Source organism: Lissotriton vulgaris, chromosome 6 (assembly GCF_964263255.1).
Source record: "Lissotriton vulgaris chromosome 6, aLisVul1.2, whole genome shotgun sequence".
In the NCBI taxonomy this organism is placed as follows: domain Eukaryota; kingdom Metazoa; phylum Chordata; class Amphibia; order Caudata; family Salamandridae; genus Lissotriton; species Lissotriton vulgaris.
The window spans coordinates 1486114541-1486136607 of NC_141694.1; the positions used below are offsets into that span (position 1 = coordinate 1486114541).

The 22067-nt window shown below is 46.0% G+C and overlaps 1 pseudogene; it reads right to left on the bottom strand.

The window, feature by feature from the left end:
• Positions 1-333: 333 nt before the first annotated feature.
• The window catches only part of LOC147709035 (protein phosphatase 1 regulatory subunit 14B pseudogene), a 35999-nt pseudogene continuing 14265 nt past the window's right edge, over positions 334-22067 (bottom strand).

Sequence of the window (22067 nt, forward strand, 5' to 3'; positions counted from 1 at the left end):
CTATGACTGTACTCCACTTTACGACACCCAATGCCACTTTACTCCACTCTACCACACTATAAGACACTCCACTCCTCCACTCTACGGCACTCTATGCCACTTTACTAAGTCAATCTAAAAAATTTTTTATTTCACAATTCAATCCATTGAATAAAAATAAATTGCACCCTTAACTTATCTAAAAAAGTTCCTAAAAACACCCCATTAAATTAAAAAAGAACATGAAGCGAAAACCTGCTTAAAAAAACGAGGTGTAGGGGTAGAGGTTTCCAGACCCTCACCTCCAGACAGGATGGAAGGTCATTATCAAAACACTAACCCGGATGTGGATCAGTCTAATTGTCTCTTTGATTTTGGCAGGCTTTGTGAAGGAGCTGCACGCTGCTGCCTCACCACCACGCAAGGTGGATCCACTGAAATGAGCACCTTCTCTGACATGACTTTAGGCAAGAGATCTTTCCCATCATGGCTGGAATCCACCCCTGGCGTGTCAGTCTTCCCCTGGTTGATCGGTCACTTCTTTTGTGGCGTGCTGAGCTTCTGCATGCCCCTGATCTTGTCCAGCAGGTCGTTCACAAAGGTCTCACTGGGTTTAAAGCACTCCACCAAGAGCTCTTTGACCCGGGAGCTCCTGTCTTCATCGTGCTCCATATCCAAGAGCTCGTCCACGTCAATTTCCAGCTCCGGAATCTCTTCCTCCTCACAGTCGTACAGCTGGACGAGTTGCTCCAGGTTCCAATCCTCCAGGTTGAGTCGCTTGTGCAGCTCCTTCCGGTCGTACTTGACCGTCACCTTCCCCTGCCGCCGGACAGGTATCTCCTCGGGGTCCTCCCCAGCCGCCCAGGGCCCGAGGGGCTCTGGAAGTACACGCGGGGCTAGTGGGGCACGCCCTCGGGCGGCTGACAGTCGCCATGGACGGTGGACTCTGGAGAGACGGTCACTTTCAGAGGTCAGGGCTTCAAGACAAACGAGGATGACAGCGCTGTAAAGAGGCCAGTCAACTGTCAGGGCACTTGAGTGCTACGGAGCTGTCGCTCCCGGAAAAAAAATCCTGTAAAGATTGTCACCTCTGAGGGGACCAAACAACGAGGACACACGTGGCTGAGCAGCTATGTCCAGTTTCACCTCTGGCTTTCTGTTTTGCTGCTCTGTCTCTCACCCCCTGTGTCTGTGGGGCTCCTCAGGTGACTGCCTGTGTCTCTCTATAGCCCCTATTACGACCAGCAGTTCTCTCGTGGCGCCGTCTCTTTGTGTCTCTCTCTTGTTCACCTAGGATGCCCCGGTCAATAGACCCCGCGTGCTCTCGCTGACTGTTTTTTTCCTGCTCGTTGGATCTTGCTGGGGCTGTGTGCGTTCCCTGTGTCTCTTGGTCCTGTCTCTTACCTTTTCGGAGAGTATCTTCTTTTGGCTGTCAATTGTAGTGTCTGGGGATTTCCCGCAGACAGTGTTGCACTCTTGAATTTTTGCGCGGGTTGTCTTTTGCCGTCCCTCCTGTACAGCCTTCGTATATCTCTGCTGCTGATAGCTCTCCGTGCTTCACCCCTGTATGTCTCTCCGCCTCGTGTGCACCCGGCGGCGGCTGTCTCTCCCTCTCCTCTTTGTCCCTGAGCCGGTCTCTCAGACCCTCCCTCTCTCCACCCACTAAGTCAATCTAATCCACTGCACTCTAAGCCACTCCACATTACACCACGCCATGACACTCTGTGCCACTGTACTCCACTCTATACCACTTTACTGCACTCTACTTGTCTCCATGCTATGCCACTCCAATCTATGACACTTTACTCAAATCTGTGCCACGCTACGCTACGCCACTCCACTCTACACAACTCATCTCCACTCTATGGCACTCCACCCTATGCCACTCCACTCTGCTACACTTCACTCCACTATAGGCCCATCAACTCTATGCCCTCTCTACTCTATGACACTCTACTTTACTCCACTGTACTCCACTCTACCACTCTCTATGCACTCCACTGTATGAAACTCTATTCCACTCTATGACACTCTACTCCACTCTGTGCCACTATACACCACTCCACTTTATGACACTTCACTCTAGGCCAGTCTACTCCATGACTCTGCTCCCCTCTACACCACTGCACTGTACTACTCGACTCCACTCTACACCACTTGTCTCCACTCTATGGCCCTCCACTCGACACACCAACTCTACTACACTTTACACCACTCCACGCCCCTCAACTCTATGTCCTCTCCACTCTATGACACTCTACTGTACTCCACTCCTCGCCACTTTATGAAACTCAACTCCACTCTACAAAAATCTACTCCACTCTACTAAACCACACTCTACGACACTCTACTCCACTCTGTGCCACTATAAGCCACTCCATTCTATGCCACTTCACTCTAGGCCTCTGTACTACACTCCATTCCACAACACTTCTCCTCTCTACGCCACTGCACTCTACGACTCTAACCCACTATATGCCACTCCACAACACTCTACAACACCCATTCTTCTACACTGTATTCCACTCCACGCCACTCTCCACCTCTCCACTCTACGACACTCTACTCCACCCTTCACCACGCCACTCAATGACAACCCACTTTATGCCACTCTCCTCTATGCCACTAACGATTAGCCATGCTGAACAGGAGCCACGCTGTTGCACAACATGGCTAAAACACATTGGTAGAGCGAATACGCAAGACCTATTGGCTTTGTCAATGCTTATGTTTTTGTCCCCCCCCCCCCCCCACCCCCCCCCCCCCCCCGGACCACATTTGTTTTCCATTAACTTGACTGCATGACTTGGAACCTTCCATTGCTCACACTTTTTTCTTCAGCCCTCCATTAGATTGCATGTGTTTTCTTGTTTTCTTCCTCGCTTGCTGCTCTCAACCTGAAATACAGCTCTCTCACCAGCTGCTGCATGTTGCCTCTCCTCCACCACTCACAGCTTGTCCATTGCTTGCTTTTCCACCCTGTGTGTTTTTGTTTTTTATTTATTCCACTGCCTCAAGCTCCTCTGTTGCTACCCTTCCCACTATCCACTGACCCCACACATTTCCTTCTCCCCCAGACCCACTCCTCCATTGCTCTCCGCCTGTCACAGTACTTAGAAAAAATATTTTTGGATGGCCTGGCAGCTTTCATTTGCTGGCTGATCCTCTCTGTTTTCAAAAACCGTTTTTGTTGCGCCTTTTAAATTTCTTCTTTTATTTACCCACCATCCAAGTGGAGTCCACCATCTTGCAACAGTAAATAGAACAATAATTTAAACAGCGGCCATTTCATGCCTCTTGGGTGTGCATGCATAGTGATGCAAACGCACATATGGCAGCCTTCTCGGCACCTATAGTGTCATGATGTGTACCCATGGTATTGGTGCGCCAATCATTGCAATCTTTTGCAGGTTATATTTATTTTTTGCCAATACAGCGAACCATTTACAAAAACATGGGCAAGCCATTTGTTCGAGAAGGTCAAACCTATTGGCTTTGCCAATGCTTGTTATTTGCTCTTGCTGTTTTCTGAGACTCTACAAATATTGCTGCAGACCCTTGTGTGTGTTTTTGTTAGATAGGAGAAGCTAGGTCAAATATGGCGCTGAAACATACAGAGGGTGGTTTTGCTGTCGTGTTTGACCCGACTTTGATAGTCTTTTACAACTGTTTGGAAAATGTTGGATGCTTGATGGCTTTCCTTCAAGAAGAGCTACAATCGTCTGCGGCTTTCTTTTCTCTCTTATAGTTTGATACTCTACTTGACTATTTAAGATCACTCTTCGACTATTAGTTTATCGTTTTTTTACATCTTTTCTGGTCTGTTAATAGCCACGGGGCACTGGTTATTTATTTTCCCTATGTTCACTTTAAAGGTCTGAAATTAAATTTGTCAGGATCTATTGATTTTCAAAATATACTTATTTAAAAAATACATATATAAATATTTACCTAAAGGGACTTTCAGTCCACGGCCTTTATCGATTGGTCTATTACACTGCTGTGCACAGCAGCCAGAAACGTAGTGCACTTCAATGCTGGGGCTAGAGGAACAATGATATCAATTATATCTCGTTTTATTTTTTAAGATTGACCTTTAAGACAGCTTTCGATGTCTGGCCATACTTTCTTTAAAAAAATAAAATAGATACAGACTTAAAGGAGATTTCGAACACATGGTTTCATCCAGTGATCCGTTATATTTTTACTCACATGTTGTTCTTATCCATGACAGCGTTCAGCATGGGTTAGTACGTCTGCTCTTTTTACCCATCGGCCCTTTTCACTTTGAGTGATTGTACAAAGCCTGTACACGTTGTTCACTTCAACGGAAAATTGTTCCTTTCTCTTCAGTAACCAAGCTAATTTAAAGTGCACTTTATTTTACTATTTAACCTAAAATACCAATTACTTATCTTTTTTGCACTTTGGGAGCTCAGTCAGATAGTGATTTATTCTCTGTTTTATTTTTAGGTCTAAGCCTACCAGAGAGCACACCTGTTTGGTATGCAAGGACATCTTGGAGATATTCTGAAAGGTTACCTGGTAATACACTCCGGACACTGTTTACCATTGGCTTTGTGGTTTGTAACTCATATTTGCTTGCTTTAGTTGCTTTAGGCTATCTGGCATGTCTTTGTCCCTCCCATGGAGCAAAGCCTGTTCACCATACCTCCTTTTATTCTAACACAAGTGCTCACTTTCGGCAAACATGCCTTTAAAATTAGTCTTCCATAAGTACTCGCTTTCTGTAAACAGTTCTTTGAATTTTGTTCTTCTCTAGCCACATTTGCTGTGCATTCCTAGAGAGAGGTCAAATGTCAGGATCTGTCTTCTGAGGGAGCTTGGTGTTTAGTTTCCTTTCTCTGACTTCAAAGTGAGAGGAGTTATGTGACAATCCTGCTAGGTACCCATGTGAGAGAAAAGGCTGTAGTATGGTATTTTTTCTAACACACAAAAAAATCTAAATGTTTGTAAATGAACTGTGCAAATATTTCAGAATATATCAGAATTAGGAAAGCACAAATGAAGCACCTTTTTGTAATTCTGAAGTGTGAGGGAAAAACATTTTAATACGATCAAAACAAATCAATACACTTGGTGAAGCCATTTCCACACATTATCTTTTGTGTGCTGTATAGTTTTATCAGTACAAATGTAATGGAAATTTCAATTGAGATTGTGTTGTCTGTAATGGCAGTGTGCTACCACACCATGCATACTTCACTCTACCTCACTCTATGTCAGTCCACTGTACAACACTCTCTGCACGACACATAACACTCTACTCCTATCTATGCTGTGCCATTCCGCTCTACTCAAATCTACGACACTTCATGCCACACCACTCTACTCCTTTCTACTTTACTCAACACCACTCGACTCCACTCTACACCACTCTGAATCACTCTACTCCACTCTGTGTCACTCCACTCTACGTCACTCCACTCTACATCACTCCACTCTACATCACTCCACTCTACGTCACTCCACTCTACGTCACTCCACTCTACGTCACTCCACTCTACGTCACTCCACTCTACGTCACTCCACTCTACGTCACTCCACTCTACATCACTCCACTCTATGTCACTCCACTCTATGACACTCTATGCCACTCCACTCTACACCACTTCATTCTAGACCACTCAATCAATCAATCATTGTATTTATAAAGCGCGCTACATACCCGCAATGGTTTCAAGGCACTGGGGGGGGGGGAGGGGTTGCTACTGATCGAAGAGCCAGGTCTTGAGGAGTCTTCTGAAGGCCAGCAGAGTTGGTTGGGAGAGTGTTCCAGGTCTTAGCGGCGAGGTAGGAGAAGGATCTTCCGCCGGCTGTGGTTTTCCGGATACGAGGGACTGTGGCGAGGGCGAGGTTGGCTGAGTGGAGGCTTCGGGTGGGGGTGTGGAAGCTAAGTCGGTTGTTCAGGTAGGTAGGTCCGGTGTTGTGTAGTGCTTTGTATCAGTGGATGAGGAGTTCGAAGGTGATCCTCTTGTTGGCGCGGAGCCAGTGCAGGCCACTCAGGTGGGGTGTGATGTGGCTGCGGCGGGGGACGTTGAGGGTCATTCGAGCCGAAGCGTTCTAGATTCGTTGTAGTCATCTCAGGAGCGTGTTTGTTGTTCCTGAGTAGAGGGCGTTCCCGTAGTCGAGTCTGCTTGTTATTAGGGCCTGGGTGACGGTTTTTCTAGTGTCGGTAGGGATCCATTTGAAGATTCTGCGGAGCATTCGGAGGGTGTTGAAGCAGGATGAGGAGACGGCGTTGACTTGTCTGGTCATGGAGAGGGTGTAGTCGAGGATGACCCCCAGGTTGCGTGCGTGGTCCGTGGGTTCCGGGGCTGTGCCTAGCGATGTGGGCCACCAGGAGTCGTCCCAGGCTGATGGGGCGGGTCCGAGAATGAGGACCTCCGTCTTGTCTGAGTTCAGCTTCAGTCTGCTGTCCTTCATCCAGTCAGCTATGGCCCTCATTCCTCTGTGAAGGTTGGCTTTGGCAGTGTGGGGGTCTTCGGTGAGGGATATGATCAGCTGGGTGTCGTCGGCGTAGGAGATGATGTTGAGGTTATGTTGTCGTGCGACGTGGGCGAGAGGTGCCATGTAGATGTTGAACAGCGACGAGCTGAGGGTGGATCCCTGTGGCACGCCGCAAATGATCTCTTAGTGGTTTTTGAGCGAAAGGGTGGGAGGCGGACGCTCTGGGTTTGGCCGGATAGGAAGGATGTGGTCCAGGCCAGGGCCTTCTCTTGGATACCGGCGTCATGGAGGCGTGCTGATAGTGTGCGGTGGCAAACTGTGTCAAAGGCTGCTGATAGGTCCAGGAGGATGAGGGCGGCTGTTTCTCCTTTGTCCATCAGGGTCCTGATGTTGTCAGTGGCGGCGATCAGGGCGGTCTCAGTGCTGTGGTTGCTGCGAAAACCGAACTGGGAAAGGTCCAGGATATTGTTGTCTTCGAGGTAGCGGGTTAGCTGTTTGTTGGCAATCTTCTCTGTCACTTTTGCCGGGAACAGGAGCGGGGAGATGGACCGGAAGTTCTTGAGGTCCTTGGGCTTCTTCAGAACAGCGTTGATCTCGGTGTGCTTCCAGATTTCCGGGAAGGTGGCTGTCTCGAAGCTCGAAGTTGCAGTTGATAGTTTTACGGAGGTGGGGCGCGATGGTTGTGCTGGCCTTGTTGAAGACATGGTGAGGGCAGGAGTCCGATGAGGATCCGGAGTGGATGGAGTTCATGGTTTTGATGGTGTCTTCGTTGCTGACGCTGGACCAGTTGGTCAGGCGGCTGGTGCGGGTGGTAGTCGCAGGGGTGGTGGACGAGGGGGGTCGGAGTTGAAGCTGTCATGGATGTCGGTGATCTTGTGGTCAAAGAAGGTAGCCAGGGAGTCGCACAGGTCTTGTGATGGTGGGATGTCGTTAGTGTTGGAGCTGGGGTTGGAGAGTTCTTTCACGATGCTGAAGAGCTCTTTGGTGTTGTGTGCGTTGTTATCTAGGCAGTCCTTGAAGGTGGTCCTCTTGGCGGTCCTGATGAGTTGGTGATGTCTGCAGGTGGCACTCTTGAGGGCTGTATGGTTGTCTGGTGTTCGGTCGTGGAGCCATTTCTTCTCCAGCTTCAGACAGGTGTGCTTGGAGATCCGGAAGTCTTCGGTGAACCAGGCGGCTTTCTTGTTGGTGTGGTTGGTTGTGGAGGTCTTGAGAGGGGCGAGGGTGTTGGCACAGTCGTTGATCCACTGTGTGAGGTTGGTTGCGGCGGTGTCTGGGTCGGTGGGGTTGATGGGTGGTCTCCGGGCGAGGGTGGTCATCAGTTGGTCCTCGGTGACCTTGCCCCAGCAGCGGCGTGGCAGTTGTTGGGTGCGGTGGTGTGTGGTGGGTTTCCTGAAGGTGAAGTAGACGCATTTGTGGTCAGTCCAGTGGGGTTCGGTGGTGTGGTTGAAGGAGACGTGGGGCTTACGGAGAAGATGGGGTTAAGTGTGTGTCCAGCGGCGTGGGTGGGTGTCGTCACGAGCTGTCTGAGTCCGAGGTTGGCGATCAGGGCTGTGGAGTTTGCGTCGTTGTTGTTCTCGAGGTGGAAGTTCAGGTCCCCGAGGAGGATGTAGTCCATGGAGGCGAGGGCATGGGTGCTGATGAGGTGGGCGATAGTGTCGCTGAACTGTGGTCGAGGTCCGGGGGGTCTGTAGATGAGTGTTCCTCTGAGTGTGGTATTGGGGTCGGTGTGGATCTGGAAGTGCATGTGCTCGGCGGTGGTGAGGGTGTTGTCTGTGTTAGTTGAGATTCTGATGGAGTCTTTGTGGATGATGGCGATTTCACCTCCTACTCCGTTGGTGCGGTCTCTGGGGGAGATCTTGTAGCCCTGTGGGATGGCTATGGCGATGGTGGCGTTCAGCCAGGTCTCTGTCAGGAAGGCGACGTCCGGGGCGATGGAGTCTAGGAGGTCCCAGAGTTCGATGGCGTGCTTGCGAGCGGAGCGGGTGTTGACGAGGATGCAGCGGAGGTGGTTGGGTTCTCTGGTTGGTGTTTTGGTGGGCTGGATGCTGGTGTAGCTGCAGTTCCGGCAGGTGAAGGGTCCTTGGGTGCGATTCGGGGTGGCCCGGTAGCAGGGGTAGGCTCGTCCGGTGTTGAGTGCATGGAGGGTGCTGAAGTCGTAGTGCAGTCTGGCGTGGCGGGGGGCGCGGGGTCCAGGGGTTCTGGCTCTGGGCGTGGACCATGCGCGGATGGGCGCAGACGGGCTTGCCTTTGGCGCGACTTTGGCGCGCCTGCTGCGCGCCTCCGCGGCGCTTCCGTGCGGCGTCCTCCATTAATGGCGAAGTGGGAGGGAGGAGCAGCTGGGAGCGGGGTGGCCAATGGGTGTTAGGAGGGGGCAAGATACAGAAGAGAAAGGGGCAGGCCGCAGGGGAGCAGCGGCGGCAAGCGGGGAGTGGTGAGGACACAGAAGCGGGAAACAGTCACAAAGTGAAACAATACTGGGTACAGAGAAACAAAAATACTCAGGAAAAACACGGGCCTGCAGCAGGTGGTACAGCCGCGAACTCGCGGCAGCAGCAGTTAGGGGAAGAGGTCCTGGTCACACACGGGGAGCCATGCGGTGCGTGGAGCGACCGGCCCTGCGAACAGGGTCAGGGGTCACAGCTCACCACTGTGCGGCGTCCTCCATAAATGGCCAAGTGGAAGAGAGGAGCTGCTGGGGAGTGGGGTGGCCAATGGGCATTAGGAGGGGGCGTGGTACAGAAGAGAAAGAGGCGGGCCACAGGGGAGCAGCAGCGGGGAGCGGGGGGCACAGAAGCGGGAAACAGTCACAGGGAAATTTGGAACAACCACTGGCAATCAGGAAACAATCAGGGCACAAAGTGAAACAATACTGGGTACAGAGAAACAAAAATACTCAGGAAAAACACAGGCCTGCAGCAGGTGGTGCAGCGGCGAACTCGCGGCAGCAGCGGTGAGGGGCAGAGGTCCTGGTCACACACGGGGAGCTGTGCGGTGCGTGGAGCGACCGGCCCTGCGAGCAGGGTCAGGGGTCACACGCAAAGATACTACACTCTTCTTCACTCAACTCTACGATACTGCACTCTGATACTTCACTCCATTTCACTATACTTCTCTCTATGGCACTCCAAGTCACTCCCCTCTCCTCCACTCCACTCTACCCTACTTCACTCTTTGCCATTCCACTCTACACTACTTCACTCTATGTCACTCCACTCTATACTACTTAACTCCACTCTATTAGTGATTATAGAAATTGAGCTGTTATAGTTATAGTTATTTCAAGTAATTATAAGTCATGCCCTAAGGTAACTATAACTCGCACTTTCGCGTGCACAGTTTTCTCATCAATAATTTGACTGCAAATGTTGCAGTGTTATTATTAGTGATGTCAAACAAGATGTCATGAATTAAATAATATCTGGAGTAGTTAGCAGTGCATGGCGAGGGAGTGAGTTATAGTTTCCTCAGGGCACGAGTTATGGTGGGCGAAGGTGGGCGGTAGCAGTGTCCCCCTGAGCTGTTGGTGGCGAGCCTGGCTAATCTTGCAAGCACCTCTACCAGGTTCTCTTGATAACTTTTAAAAACTGTAATTCTGCTTTTAGCATCCCGGGGAATATTTTTTAAAAACCAAAGTAACGAAGGTAGCGCTGAGAGGGTACTGGGGGGCAGACAGCACTTACCTTGAGGCCTGAGCTCGGCGTTACTTCCTCCCCGCCCTGGTCCGACGCGGTAGCCAGAACCGTTGCGCGGAGGGCGGGCAGGTAGAGCCAGGCACTTCCGGTTTCAGAGGTTAGCGCTCTAGTTGTTGGGAGCGCTTTAGCATAAAGGAGGCAGAGCTTTGGCGGCCGCAGGACGGCGAAGGTGGGCAGTGGCAGTGTCCCCCTGAGCTGTTGGTGGCGAGCCTGGCTAATCTTGCAAGCACCTCCACCAGGTTCTCTCGATAACTTATAAAAACTATAATTCTGCTTTTAGCATCCCGAGAATATTTTTTAAAAACCAAAGTAATGAAGGTAGCGCTGAGAGGGTACTGGGGGGCAGACAGCACTTACCTGGAGGCCTGAGCTCGGCGTTCCTTCCTCCCCGCCCTGGTCCGACGCGGTAGCCAGAACCGTTGCGCGGAGGGCGGGCAGGTAGAGCCAGGCACTTCCGGTTTCAGAGGTTAGCGCTCTAGTTGTTGGGAGCGCTTTAGCTTAAAGGAGCCATGCCCCAGCGACCGCGTAGCGAACGCGTGCAGCCGGCGCGCCGCCGGCGCGCAAAAGATAAGCCCGTCTGTGCCCGTCCGCGGCCGACCGGGGCTAGGGGCCAGACCCCCTGCCGTTTCTCCTGGCATAATGACAAATAGTGCTAAACAACTTTTGGCCCTAAGGCAGGGAGTTGGGGAGAAATGCGGCCACAGCATAACGCTGGCCTCCGAGCAAATTGGTGTAACTACTGTCCTTTCGCTCTGGTTCAGCAGTGCAGTTTGGCAAATGCTGGGGAGAGAATGAAACTGTCCCTCATTAACTGTCGATCGCTAGGGAAGCACAGAACGGAGGTCCATGATTTACTGACAGATGGACAGTTGGATGCCCTGTTCTTAACTGAAACATGGCTTAATGAAGACTCTGCACCTGATATAATAGATGCACTACCACAAGGGTATGACATCAATAGGATTGACAGACCCATGGGGCGGGGAGGCAGACTAGCTATAATTTCTAAATCAGAAATATGCTGCACCTTGGAACCAGCGGATATTTAAGAGAGGGAAGCGGGCTTCTTTTCCATCATAGGCCAGGATAGTCAGGTCCTGAAAGGTTTCCTGATCTATAGGCCCCCAGGCTCAGGGACCAGATTCACGGAATGCCTGGTAGATTATTTGATACAGTCTGCCCTAAAATATGAGAGGTTGTTATTTCTGGGGGATCTAAACTTTCATTTTGACGATCCCACCAACACAGAAGCCCTGGAGATTCGCAACGAGCTAGCAGCGATGCAAATGACGCTCAAATCGGAACTCCCCACCCATAATCACGGTCACTTACTGGATCCTATTTTTTCCAACTGGGAGTTGCTGACCATAGACACCCCAGTGCCTGTGGTGTGGTCGGACCCCTACCAGATTCCCTTTCAGATTGTGGTACGGAAGGGGAAAGCACATAAGGTTGACGATATAACTAAACGCAGGAAATGGGTAGGCTTCTCCAGAGCTAAATTTGATGAGCTTCTGGAACAGGGTGGACCTCCAGTAGGTCAAGAGATAGAGGCAGCCTGTGAAGTGCTGGATAACCGCATCTTACAAGCTCTCAACCACACAGCCCCCTGGACCAACAATAGACCCTGGAGGCAATCTAAATCTGCACCTTGGTTTGGGCCCGAGCTTGTTAAGGAAAAGGCGGCATGTAAACACCTCGAGAGACACTGGAGGAAAGGTTATTCAGTGGCAGACAGGATGACCTATAAAACTAAGCTCAAGGGCTACCATGCTCTGATTAGGAAGTATCGGTTGGCCCACTATAAAGACAGAATCGAGGGTGCGGATAACTCAGCTAAGGAATTGTTTGCTGTGTTTAAGAAAGTTGGCTCCCTCTCCCGCACTGCCGCTCCTTTGGAAGGCTCGGTGGAATCCTGCGACTGGGTGGCCCAATTCTTTGTAGATAAAGTGGGGAAAATGTATTCCTCATTTCAGGTGGAGGCTAGAACAGAGGGCATGACAGAAGATGCTACTGTAAAATCTGAAGGATTTGAGTTACTAGTATCCTTCAGTACTCCCCAAGAGGATATCTTAATCGACATAGCATCCAAAATTAAAACAGGCTCCCCCAATGATCCGGCGCCCGCAAAAATACTTAGGGAAAGTAAAAATACACTGGAACTCCATATAAGCCATCTGCTGGATCTATCTTTTGGATCAGGGAGTGTCCCGTCAGCATGGAAAGAGGCAGGGGTACTCCCGCGTTTTTCACTAATATTTCCTTCCACAGGATTTCTGAGTCAATTGTTTTTGTAATTTCCATCATATGTTTAGTACACAATGTTTTTGACACAATAATTTTGTGTACAATAATTTATACCAAAATATTGTATCAGCTAGGCATTTCACCTGAATTGGGAGTTGTGGAAACTTCTCTAAAGAAATAGTTTTTGTAAAGTGACATCATATATGTTTATTTTTACTGCATACATATTTCACCTTAGAACAGGTTAGCAACACCATTTCACCTTTTTTCCGAACCACTCTCATTTTTTAATAACCACTCCTAATTTGCCTTTTTCCCTTTCAGGTATCCATTTCTTCTCAATTGCAGTACAGGGTATGTGAAATAAGGTGCAGGTGACACGGTAGGTTAAAATGTACCATTTTCTTTCTCTGTTAAGCAAGCAACTGTCTCCACGTATTGCTTGAGGTTCCATTCTAGAATGGAACCCCACACAACCTCCAGCCACAACACACCTCCCCATCCTTAAACACTGAAAAAATAACAATAACTTAACTGACAGGTAAAACACATGGTAAATGATCATGAAAATGGTATTAAGGCAGGATACGTGTACAAAACTGTAAATAAAGTACATAAACTTAAAGATAAAGCATATACCTTTGATAAGTTTAATATAACTTATAATCATCACATTTTGCAGCCAATTTTATTTCTCTTTGGTTGCGAAGCACTCTACGTTGCTCTTGCTCACTATCAAGATCATTTTGTACTTCCCCACTCTGCAACCTTTCAACACCTTTCAGACAATCAGGGACTCTCCCACCTTTTTCGCAGATAAAGGTCTGGAAAACTTAGATTCAAACTTGTTCACTTTCCGACCTTTTAACATCCGAAACCCTTCGCCTACATGGTAATCTACACCATCAGGATTTCCTTCCTGAACATTGACCTGCTTCTCCACTCCTTTGGACAGCAAAGCCCTGAGTATGCAACCTCTCATCATCTTGAATGGAGATCTCCCTGTCCTTCCATGAGGGATGGATCAATACGACCACAACAATCTACGTACTGCCTTTCTCCACTCCATATCACTAACAAGAGCCAACTCTATCCCCTCCACCGCTCCACCAAACCATTGCTTTGTGGATAGTACACAGAAGACCATACATGCTTAATCACATGACTCTCTAAAAAGTCCTTCATGGTTTCGGACACAAACTGCACTCCATTGCCCTTGACAATCGCCTCTGGAACTCCCTCTCTGCCACACAACTCACTCAAAAGCTCCACCAGTACTTTTTGCAGTAATATGGTCAGTAAGCTTACATTCAGGTCATCGAGAATAGTTCACCACCAAAATGGCAAACTTGGGACATTTTTTCAAAGCACACGACTGTCCCATAAAACAAATGCAATTTTCTTCCACACATCATCAGACTTATCTGATACTTATCTGAGATCACTGGGGAGTATTTTACCAATGTTTGTGACTTATCGCTCCAAGCACAAGGCACACATTCTCTAATGTTGTGCTTGGTATTTGGACAAAATATCTGGTCAGAGATATCGAGTTGTAGAAATAACAGAAAAAGAAGATCGTTATACAAAAATATTGTGAATCTGAAATATTATGGTCAAGAATATTGATTTTTCAGGTAAATAAAATCATTTTCAATAATATCATTAACATCATTTTAAATAATATAGTTGTAACATATATCATTTTCTAATTATCTTTATGTGTGTTAGTTCAAATATTAGTTTGATGTCTTATTATTGTTTATATAATTGTTAATAATATTTTTTAAATAGTTTGTACTTTTAAGTGATTTGCACGCTTTTAATGTAATTGCTAATAGTAATCTATATTTTGGTAGTCGGTTGCTAAGTTTTAGTGGTGTAGGGTGAGGAGTTAATAAATTATACTGAATTTATATTTAATTAATAATTAATTTGTAATGTATTGTTAATTAGGTAATTGATTAATAAATATGTAAATTGTGCAATAATTATATTTTTTAAGTTGTATATTAGGTGCAGGGTGCTGGGTTCATAGGGAATGGGAAGATTATTAATTAATAATTAGGAATGTATTACTAATCATTTAACAGATTATTAATTATGTATATTATGTAATAATTGTATTTTAGTTCTATATTAGGTGCGGGTTGCTGGGTTTGCAGGGGTATGGGGTGGAAAATTAATTAAGTGATAATTATTCATCAATTAATTATTGATATTTTTAATTATTTACTTTATTAAGAAATGTGTAAATTGTGCAATAAAGATATTTATTAAGTTATATATTAGGTGTGGGCTGATAGATTTGTAGGGATATAGGGTGGGAAGTTAATTAAATAATAATTAATGAACAATCAAGTAACATTTTTTATTAATTTATTTGATTATTAATTATGTAAATTGTGTAATAATTGTATTTTTGTATTTTATTTTATTATATATTAGGTGCAGTCCGCAGGATTTTGAGTGGTATAGGGTGGGCAGTAATTTATTAGTTGATTAATAATTCATAAGTAAAATATTAATTAATATTTAATTGATTATTTTAAGTTGTTGAGGGACCACCAATATTTGGCTTTTGTGGACCTCAAGGCTGTCTTTGATTTGGTCCTGAGGCATCATACCCTATTTTACACACTCATTAGACTACACAATAACAATGCAGCAGAAGTCAGGTGGGGGTTGGTTGGTAATCTAACTGATCACATACCTGTTTAGTGTCAGGAACGGCAAGGGTGTGTACTTGCACCAACACCCTTCTCTTTGTACATCAATGATGTGGTTAAATTCCCAGGGAGTGCTTCCAATGGTCCTCAAAGCTTGTTGGCTGACCTACACCTGCACTGCCTTTTGCAGATGACACCCTTCTCCTTTCCTGAACTCCATCAGAGCTTCAAAACCTCCTTAACAAATTCTCTGAGTTTTGTAACACCCATGGATTGGAGGTGAATATCACAAAAAATAAAGTTATGATTCTCAACCTGCATATAGCTAGTAGAGGCAATTTTTTTAAGGAATGGGGAGCCCTTGCAGATAGTAGGGAACTTTGACTATTTGGGGATCAGAATTGACAAGAGCAGATCCTGGAAATCACCTATACAGAGGAGTGAAATGGTACTGTTACATTCTGCTTCAGCAGTTTCTAAGAGATTTAAAGCAACCTCTCTCAAATCTGCCTCCACCGCAATAGAGGTGTATAGGGCAAAAGCCCAGGCTGCTGCACTTCACAGAGCAGAACTATGGTGGATCTCTAACATTAATGGTTTGATCACAAAAGAAAATAATTTCTTGCGATCCTATTCAGCCTACCTTAGAGTACCCCTATGCTACCACCATTCTTTGATTCAGGCCTCAAAAGGGGGGGGGGTGGACCTGGCGATGTTGAAACCCCTCCTGTACTGGGTTGTCATTGGATGAAGTATTGAGCCAGTGCAAGGTGCAATCACTTCCAAGACTCAGGTTTGTTAAATTCCATCTCAATGACCTTGGTCTGGGTGGATATTGGAGTAAACCCTCATCAATTGTGGCTGATGCAAAGGGTATAGTTAAGCTGCATTTTAGAACAGAAATGCTATTGACTAACATTGCAAAACCAAACCTAGGGGTTTTCCATTCTTGGCATGGAAAACCGCCCTGGCAAAAGAAATGTAGCTTGATCAGGTTCAACCTCCCTTAGCACGTACACTTCTTATAATATACAGGCTGGGAACACTATTATTCAATGAATATATATATATGACTGAAAATTCCAACAACTCACTTTAGTAGCTTGTGAGTTCTGTCACCACGAAATAGAGGACGATGACATGTGCTATTTATTTGCTCCAGGTATGACTGTGCCACTGATTTCATGGAAACACTAATGCTGCTATATTCTAGTTCCTACTCCTCCTTTTTTAACTTTTAATCACTGGAAATCAAGTAGAATGGTGCAGTGTTGTTGTGTGGCATTGCTTTTACTTTGTTACGAACAGACCTGAGAAATGTATTGTGTTTTTACGCTTCTGCTGCTCTAATGCTCCTTGATTGGAATAAGTACTTTTTAAAATTATACTGTGCACTTAATCATTTTAATATGTTAGCCATTACATAAAGTTCTCTGAACTTTTAACTAGCGTTGGCCCTCCAGATGGCATAAGTGACCTGACCTTAGCCTATTTCCAGGTCTATTTTTTTTGTCAAAGATATTTTTATTGAGTTGCTGCAACACACAATTTCAGATAGAACCCATACAACATCGCACGCAGTGGAGCAAAATAATGCAGCAAAAGTATAGACGCTGAAGGAGATGCAGTGCCCAATACAATCAAGCTCCTTCCTTATAAAGTGGCCCAAATAGTGGATACCGTTTCTAAGTGTAATGGAGCTTGAAGTTAGTCTTTTCTAATTTCAAGATAAGAGCAAGCATTTTTACAAAAATGACAATTTCTGTCAGCGACGGTATCTTCTCATGTCGTCCAAGTGGGATATGCTACATGGTATGAGCATAAATCGTACATAAACTTATCTCAAATGGAAGAGAACATAAAGAAAGGCCAAAATACCACCCCCGAAACCCACCCTCCATGTGGTTGTGGCTACCATCATAAGATGACAGAGTCATGTAACACTAGCATTCTGATCAGAATTGGAAAAGATGAAGGGACCTTATAGTGGATGGACAAACAGCCGATGGGAGGCCTCGTGAGAGAAAAGAGACTAGGGGGCCCCATTTAAATTCAAAGTTCTTATAGTTATCTCCAAATATGTCTGACATGCATTCTAGGCTGAGTAGTTTCCACAAGCGAGAGTGCCAGAGGGAGATAGCCGGAGCTTTATTCCTCTTCCAGGCCGCTGCCAGGGTGATCTTAGCCGCTCCGATACAAAGCCACAAAATCATCTTATCAGCTCGGGTCTGGTGCTCTAGGGAAGGGTCACGAAGCCCCAAAAGAATGCATGCCATGGTTGTAGGGATATGATAGCCCAGTATATCTTTTATGTGTGCCAGTATTTCTTCCCAGAAGGGGCGGATAGTCGGGCAATCCCACCATATGTGTTGGAAATCCCCAAGTAGCCCACAACCCCTCCAGCATCTATCAGAGATGGCGGGGAAAATCTGCCTTAGCGTGGAGGGGTGTAAGTACCTAGGTCTATTTTTGAGGTTTTTCTCACCTAGGTTTCTGTCTCAGCAGGAAGGTATCCTAGTGCTAATGGTTGTATCATGATTTTAAACTGAATTTTACTTCAATGGTATTGTTTTAATTCTTAATCTTAGGTGACCTCTATGTCTTGCACGATTCTTAAATATGTGTACTGTGCACTTTTATGGTCCAAGGACCTAAATAATATATATTGAATTGAATCGAATAATTGATTATTAATTATGTTAATTATGGTACATTCTATATTTGAGTTATGTTTTAAGAGTGGGCTGGTAGGTTGGCGGGTATAGTGGGGTAAGTCAATTAAGTAATAAATAAATTGTAATTTTTTTAATCCAGCCCAGGAAGGAGTTTCCAGCAACTGTCTCAAAGATTTGCTTGAGGTTCCATTTTAGAATGGAATCCCACACAGCCTCGAGACACATTGTCCAGTTCATTTCTTCTATTTTTCTTTTTGTCAATGAATTAATGTTAAACCTCACGTTATATATTAGATAAACAATTTTTCTATTTTTTTAGTGGCAAACACACCTGCTGTGTTCAGTTAACTCTTCCTCATCCTGATGATTACCCCTTCATTGATGTCTTGGTCGAGACGGCATTGACATATATACCAATAAGGGTGTTTGAGATTTACTGGATTGCAGAATGTGAAATCCAAATTTAATGGACTAACAAGTAATTGAACACCCTGCAATGACTGAATATACATAGTCTGTCGTCGTTTTTCTTGTCTCTTCACACTTTGGGATGTGATTTATAACAGCACCACGTGTTCAACTTTCACAGTAACCACGTATATTATGTTTATTTGGCAATTATTTAATATGTGTTAATGTCCTCTGAACAAACTTAATATAAATGTCTCTACATGATTTATCCTCGTCTACATAGTCATTATTACTCTTTCAGTGCATTATGATGTATTCATTATATTATTTGACTTACTAAATACTGCTGATGGAGCGTAAATGTTGAAGGACGTTCGCCTCTATCAATTCTCGCTATCAAAGGAGATTCACAACAAATATTTCTTGATGAAAACATGAAAACTGGATATGTCGAAAAACGTGAGATTTCATACTGCATCCTAAAAGCATGCAGAAGTGTTTGAAATATGGAAATGTGAAAATGCAAACGAAGAGAGAGAAATGATTATATTTACCCATGCATGTAATCACGTGTTTTGAGAAACAAATCTTTATCAACATGGAGAGTGTAATGACAATAAATTTTAATATGTATCAAAATGAAATAATGTCGGCATAATAAAACCCTTGAAATTATTAAAATGCTTAATTTAGCAAATATCAATAGTATGTAAACCTGCAGTTTACTCTAATGTTGTGATAAAATCGTGTACTTCTGAATGACGCGTTAATATTTGTTTTGAAATTGATAAACATGCAAAAGATTATTGGTAGTGCCTAATATTTACAGGTAATCTTTAAAAAAGAATAGTGACTGACTTAATGGAGACAGCCAAACATACATATGGTGTCACTGTATTGACAACAAACACAGCCAGTTTGGGCTGCCACCCTTTGTGTTGCCCTGTAACGACAAAGCGTTGATGACTATATGTGTAAAAATCAATAAAAATATGTTGAAATAAAAAGAAAAGTCGAAATACAATTATTAATGTGTTTTATATTAATCATAACACAGTAATGATTCAGCTAAATTTCATGCAGACCTCAGATGCTTTTTCTTCTGCATCGCTGTTAAATTTGATACTTTGATGGACACGCTTGTTGTATATGGAGTGGCAACGGGGCACACTGTTTACCTCCAACATTGCCCTTTGAATCTTCCTCAAGCTCCCAAATATCTATGCATGGCCTTCGGCCTTGTGCAGCAACCACTGTGTGAGAAATCCTTTTAGCCACATCATGCGCTTGGTCCTCGCCACCTGACTCGGATTCTGTTACAGCTTTCGGTGCGTGAAAGAGAGGTGTCCAGAGATTTATGGGTATACGGCAATGTTGGAATAGGGCTCTAAGATGAAATAAAGTGAGTCCTGCGTATGCGCCTGAGATTCCGGTGTGGTTCTGCGAGGAGCTGCCTCACGGAGGGGATTGGCAGCGACTGCAGGAAGGGGGAGCTGTGGATCTCCTCCATTGGGGATCTATACGAGGATGGTACCCTCTTAACATTTCAAGATCTCATGGAAAGACACAAACTACCTGCTCAGGACTTTCTTCTGCATGCGGCAGTGATGGCAGCTGTGCGCAAACACTGGAAAAAAAGGATGGAGGAACCACAGGTCTTCCTCCCTTGCCAATACGGGGTCACCTCTGCGGGTAAAATCATGGCGGTTACGTGTTTGTATCGGAGACTGACGCAGGGCTTAAGGGCTCCTCTAGAGGAATTGCGCACTAAATGGGAGGCTGATCTGGGACCGCCTATAGAGGCCAAACCCTGGGGGATGCTTCTGGAACGAGCATGGAAATGCTCTCAAAATTCATACAATTGTATGTGTTCCATCGGGCGTACCTCACTCCTTACAAAATCAATTAATTTTTTGGCTCCCGCACTGCCTGCCCGTGATACAGACTGAAAAACGCAGCGTTTCTGCACATATTCTGGGATTGTCCATTGATCCATGAATATTGGGGGGAGGTTCTGGCTAAACTGACAGAGGTGACGGAAAGGGAGCTGCAGCCTACTCCAGGGGTGTGCCTGTTACACTGGTTCCCCCACACTGCCCGCAACAAAACCACCAGTAAATTCCTGGATCTGGGGTTAGTCATCGCCAAACAAGAAATTACTAGCCATTGGAAGGCGGTCACAGCCCCCAGTGTTGCGCACTAGCTGCGAGATTTTATAATGTGGGCGGACTGTGAAGGGACCCTCCGGCTGCAGCTGGCTCAGTGAACTGACAATGACAAATTGTGGGACACGGCGAGAGCCTGGGTAGTGATAGTAGATCTTTTAAAAAATCCGACTGATGACGATGACTGATCCTTCTGGATATGGGTGTCACCCTTTACTACATGAAAACACAACCATAGGCCGCAGGGTGAGAGGGTAGGTGAGGAGATGACTAACGTAGGTGCATCTTTCTAGGTGGGGCATGGATCACTGCCATAGGGAATCCAACGGAGCGTGCAGAATAAATATTGTGCAACAAGTGCGCTGTTAGGGAGAGCGGCATGTCTGAGGGGTGGAGGGAGGTGGGGCTAATGGGAGGGGGCCAGAGTAGGGGGGAGTGAGTTGGGGGGGGTTGCGTTCTTTGTTATCTGATCTGGTAAATAGGTGTCGACAGTGCTCACATAATCTTGGGGCAACACGATTCAGCCCCTTAGGGTTATGACACAAGCCGGATAGGATATGACTCGCGAAGAAGAAAAGGGCGGTCTACATGAGCTAATGAGATGCGGGGCTATGTCATCATGTGGTCACAACCGACTGTTGGGATCTGCATTTATAATGTATTTTATAAGATGATATATATGTTGCAGCTTGTGCTAAATATAAAAATTGAATAAAGTCTGTTTTTAAAAAAAATCATGCCCTCGGTCCTCCTGCATCTAGAACCATTATGAATGACTTTTGGCTATGTGCTGTGGCCACTGGAGCAGCGCACAGCCTTCGGGCATGCTCTGAGCTCACTCATCATCAAGGACCAGACTGACCATTTTGATACTCTGACATTTCCCCGGAGAGCTGCAGTTTGAGACTGCTGTCAGAGCTGAGTGGGCTGCCAAGACTCAGCCATGACCCCATTTTAATTGTGAACTTGTGCACCTTGGGGTTTCCAGTGTGTTCCTGCTCCTCCTGGCACCAATCAACTGCACACGCCCTCTGGCCATACCTAGAGGCTCCTGGGCTCACTCATTGGCGAGGCAGAGAAGCCTTTGGTCGCATAGCATGACCTTTGGCTGTGCCCTGATCCCAGTACTGATGCCCTCACCCCCCACCACACTTGGCCTTTAGTCATGTGCAGCAGCCATCCAGTCCTTGAATACCTGGAGCTCCTGTGCAAGGCTTCTGATGAGGTTGGTACTTTGAGCGCAAGGTTACGATGTGAAGAATTCTAGCCCTCCAACTTTCTCTCTGCCAGTGGGTTGGGCAAACACACATCCATCAGACAGAACGAGAGAAAAAAAGAAAGAGAGGGAGAGAGAGAGAAAAAAGAAAGAGAGGGAGAGAGAGAGAAAAAAGAAAGAGAGGGAGAGAAAGAAAAAAAAGAAAGAGAGGGCGGGAGAGAGACAAAGGTACCACGCATCTGCTTCTTTGAAACGTCAAGGAAGTTGGCAAGCTCAGCAGGTATCCGCGTCTTGGATACTGATAATCACGTGACTATCAGGCGAGTAAATACAGAGAAGTATCCAAACAAAAGCAGCATTTGTCATTGCTTACAAAACTCCTGGGCGGATTGTGCTCCTCTGAGTCCCACACCAAGCATGATACAGGCATGGAAACCAGGACTCCGAGGAGAGACAGAACTTCCAAGCGGAAGCCGGAAGCAGGCAGCGCAAATAAGCAAAGAAAGCTGCCTAAACCCTGCATACACAAGGAAACTGTCACA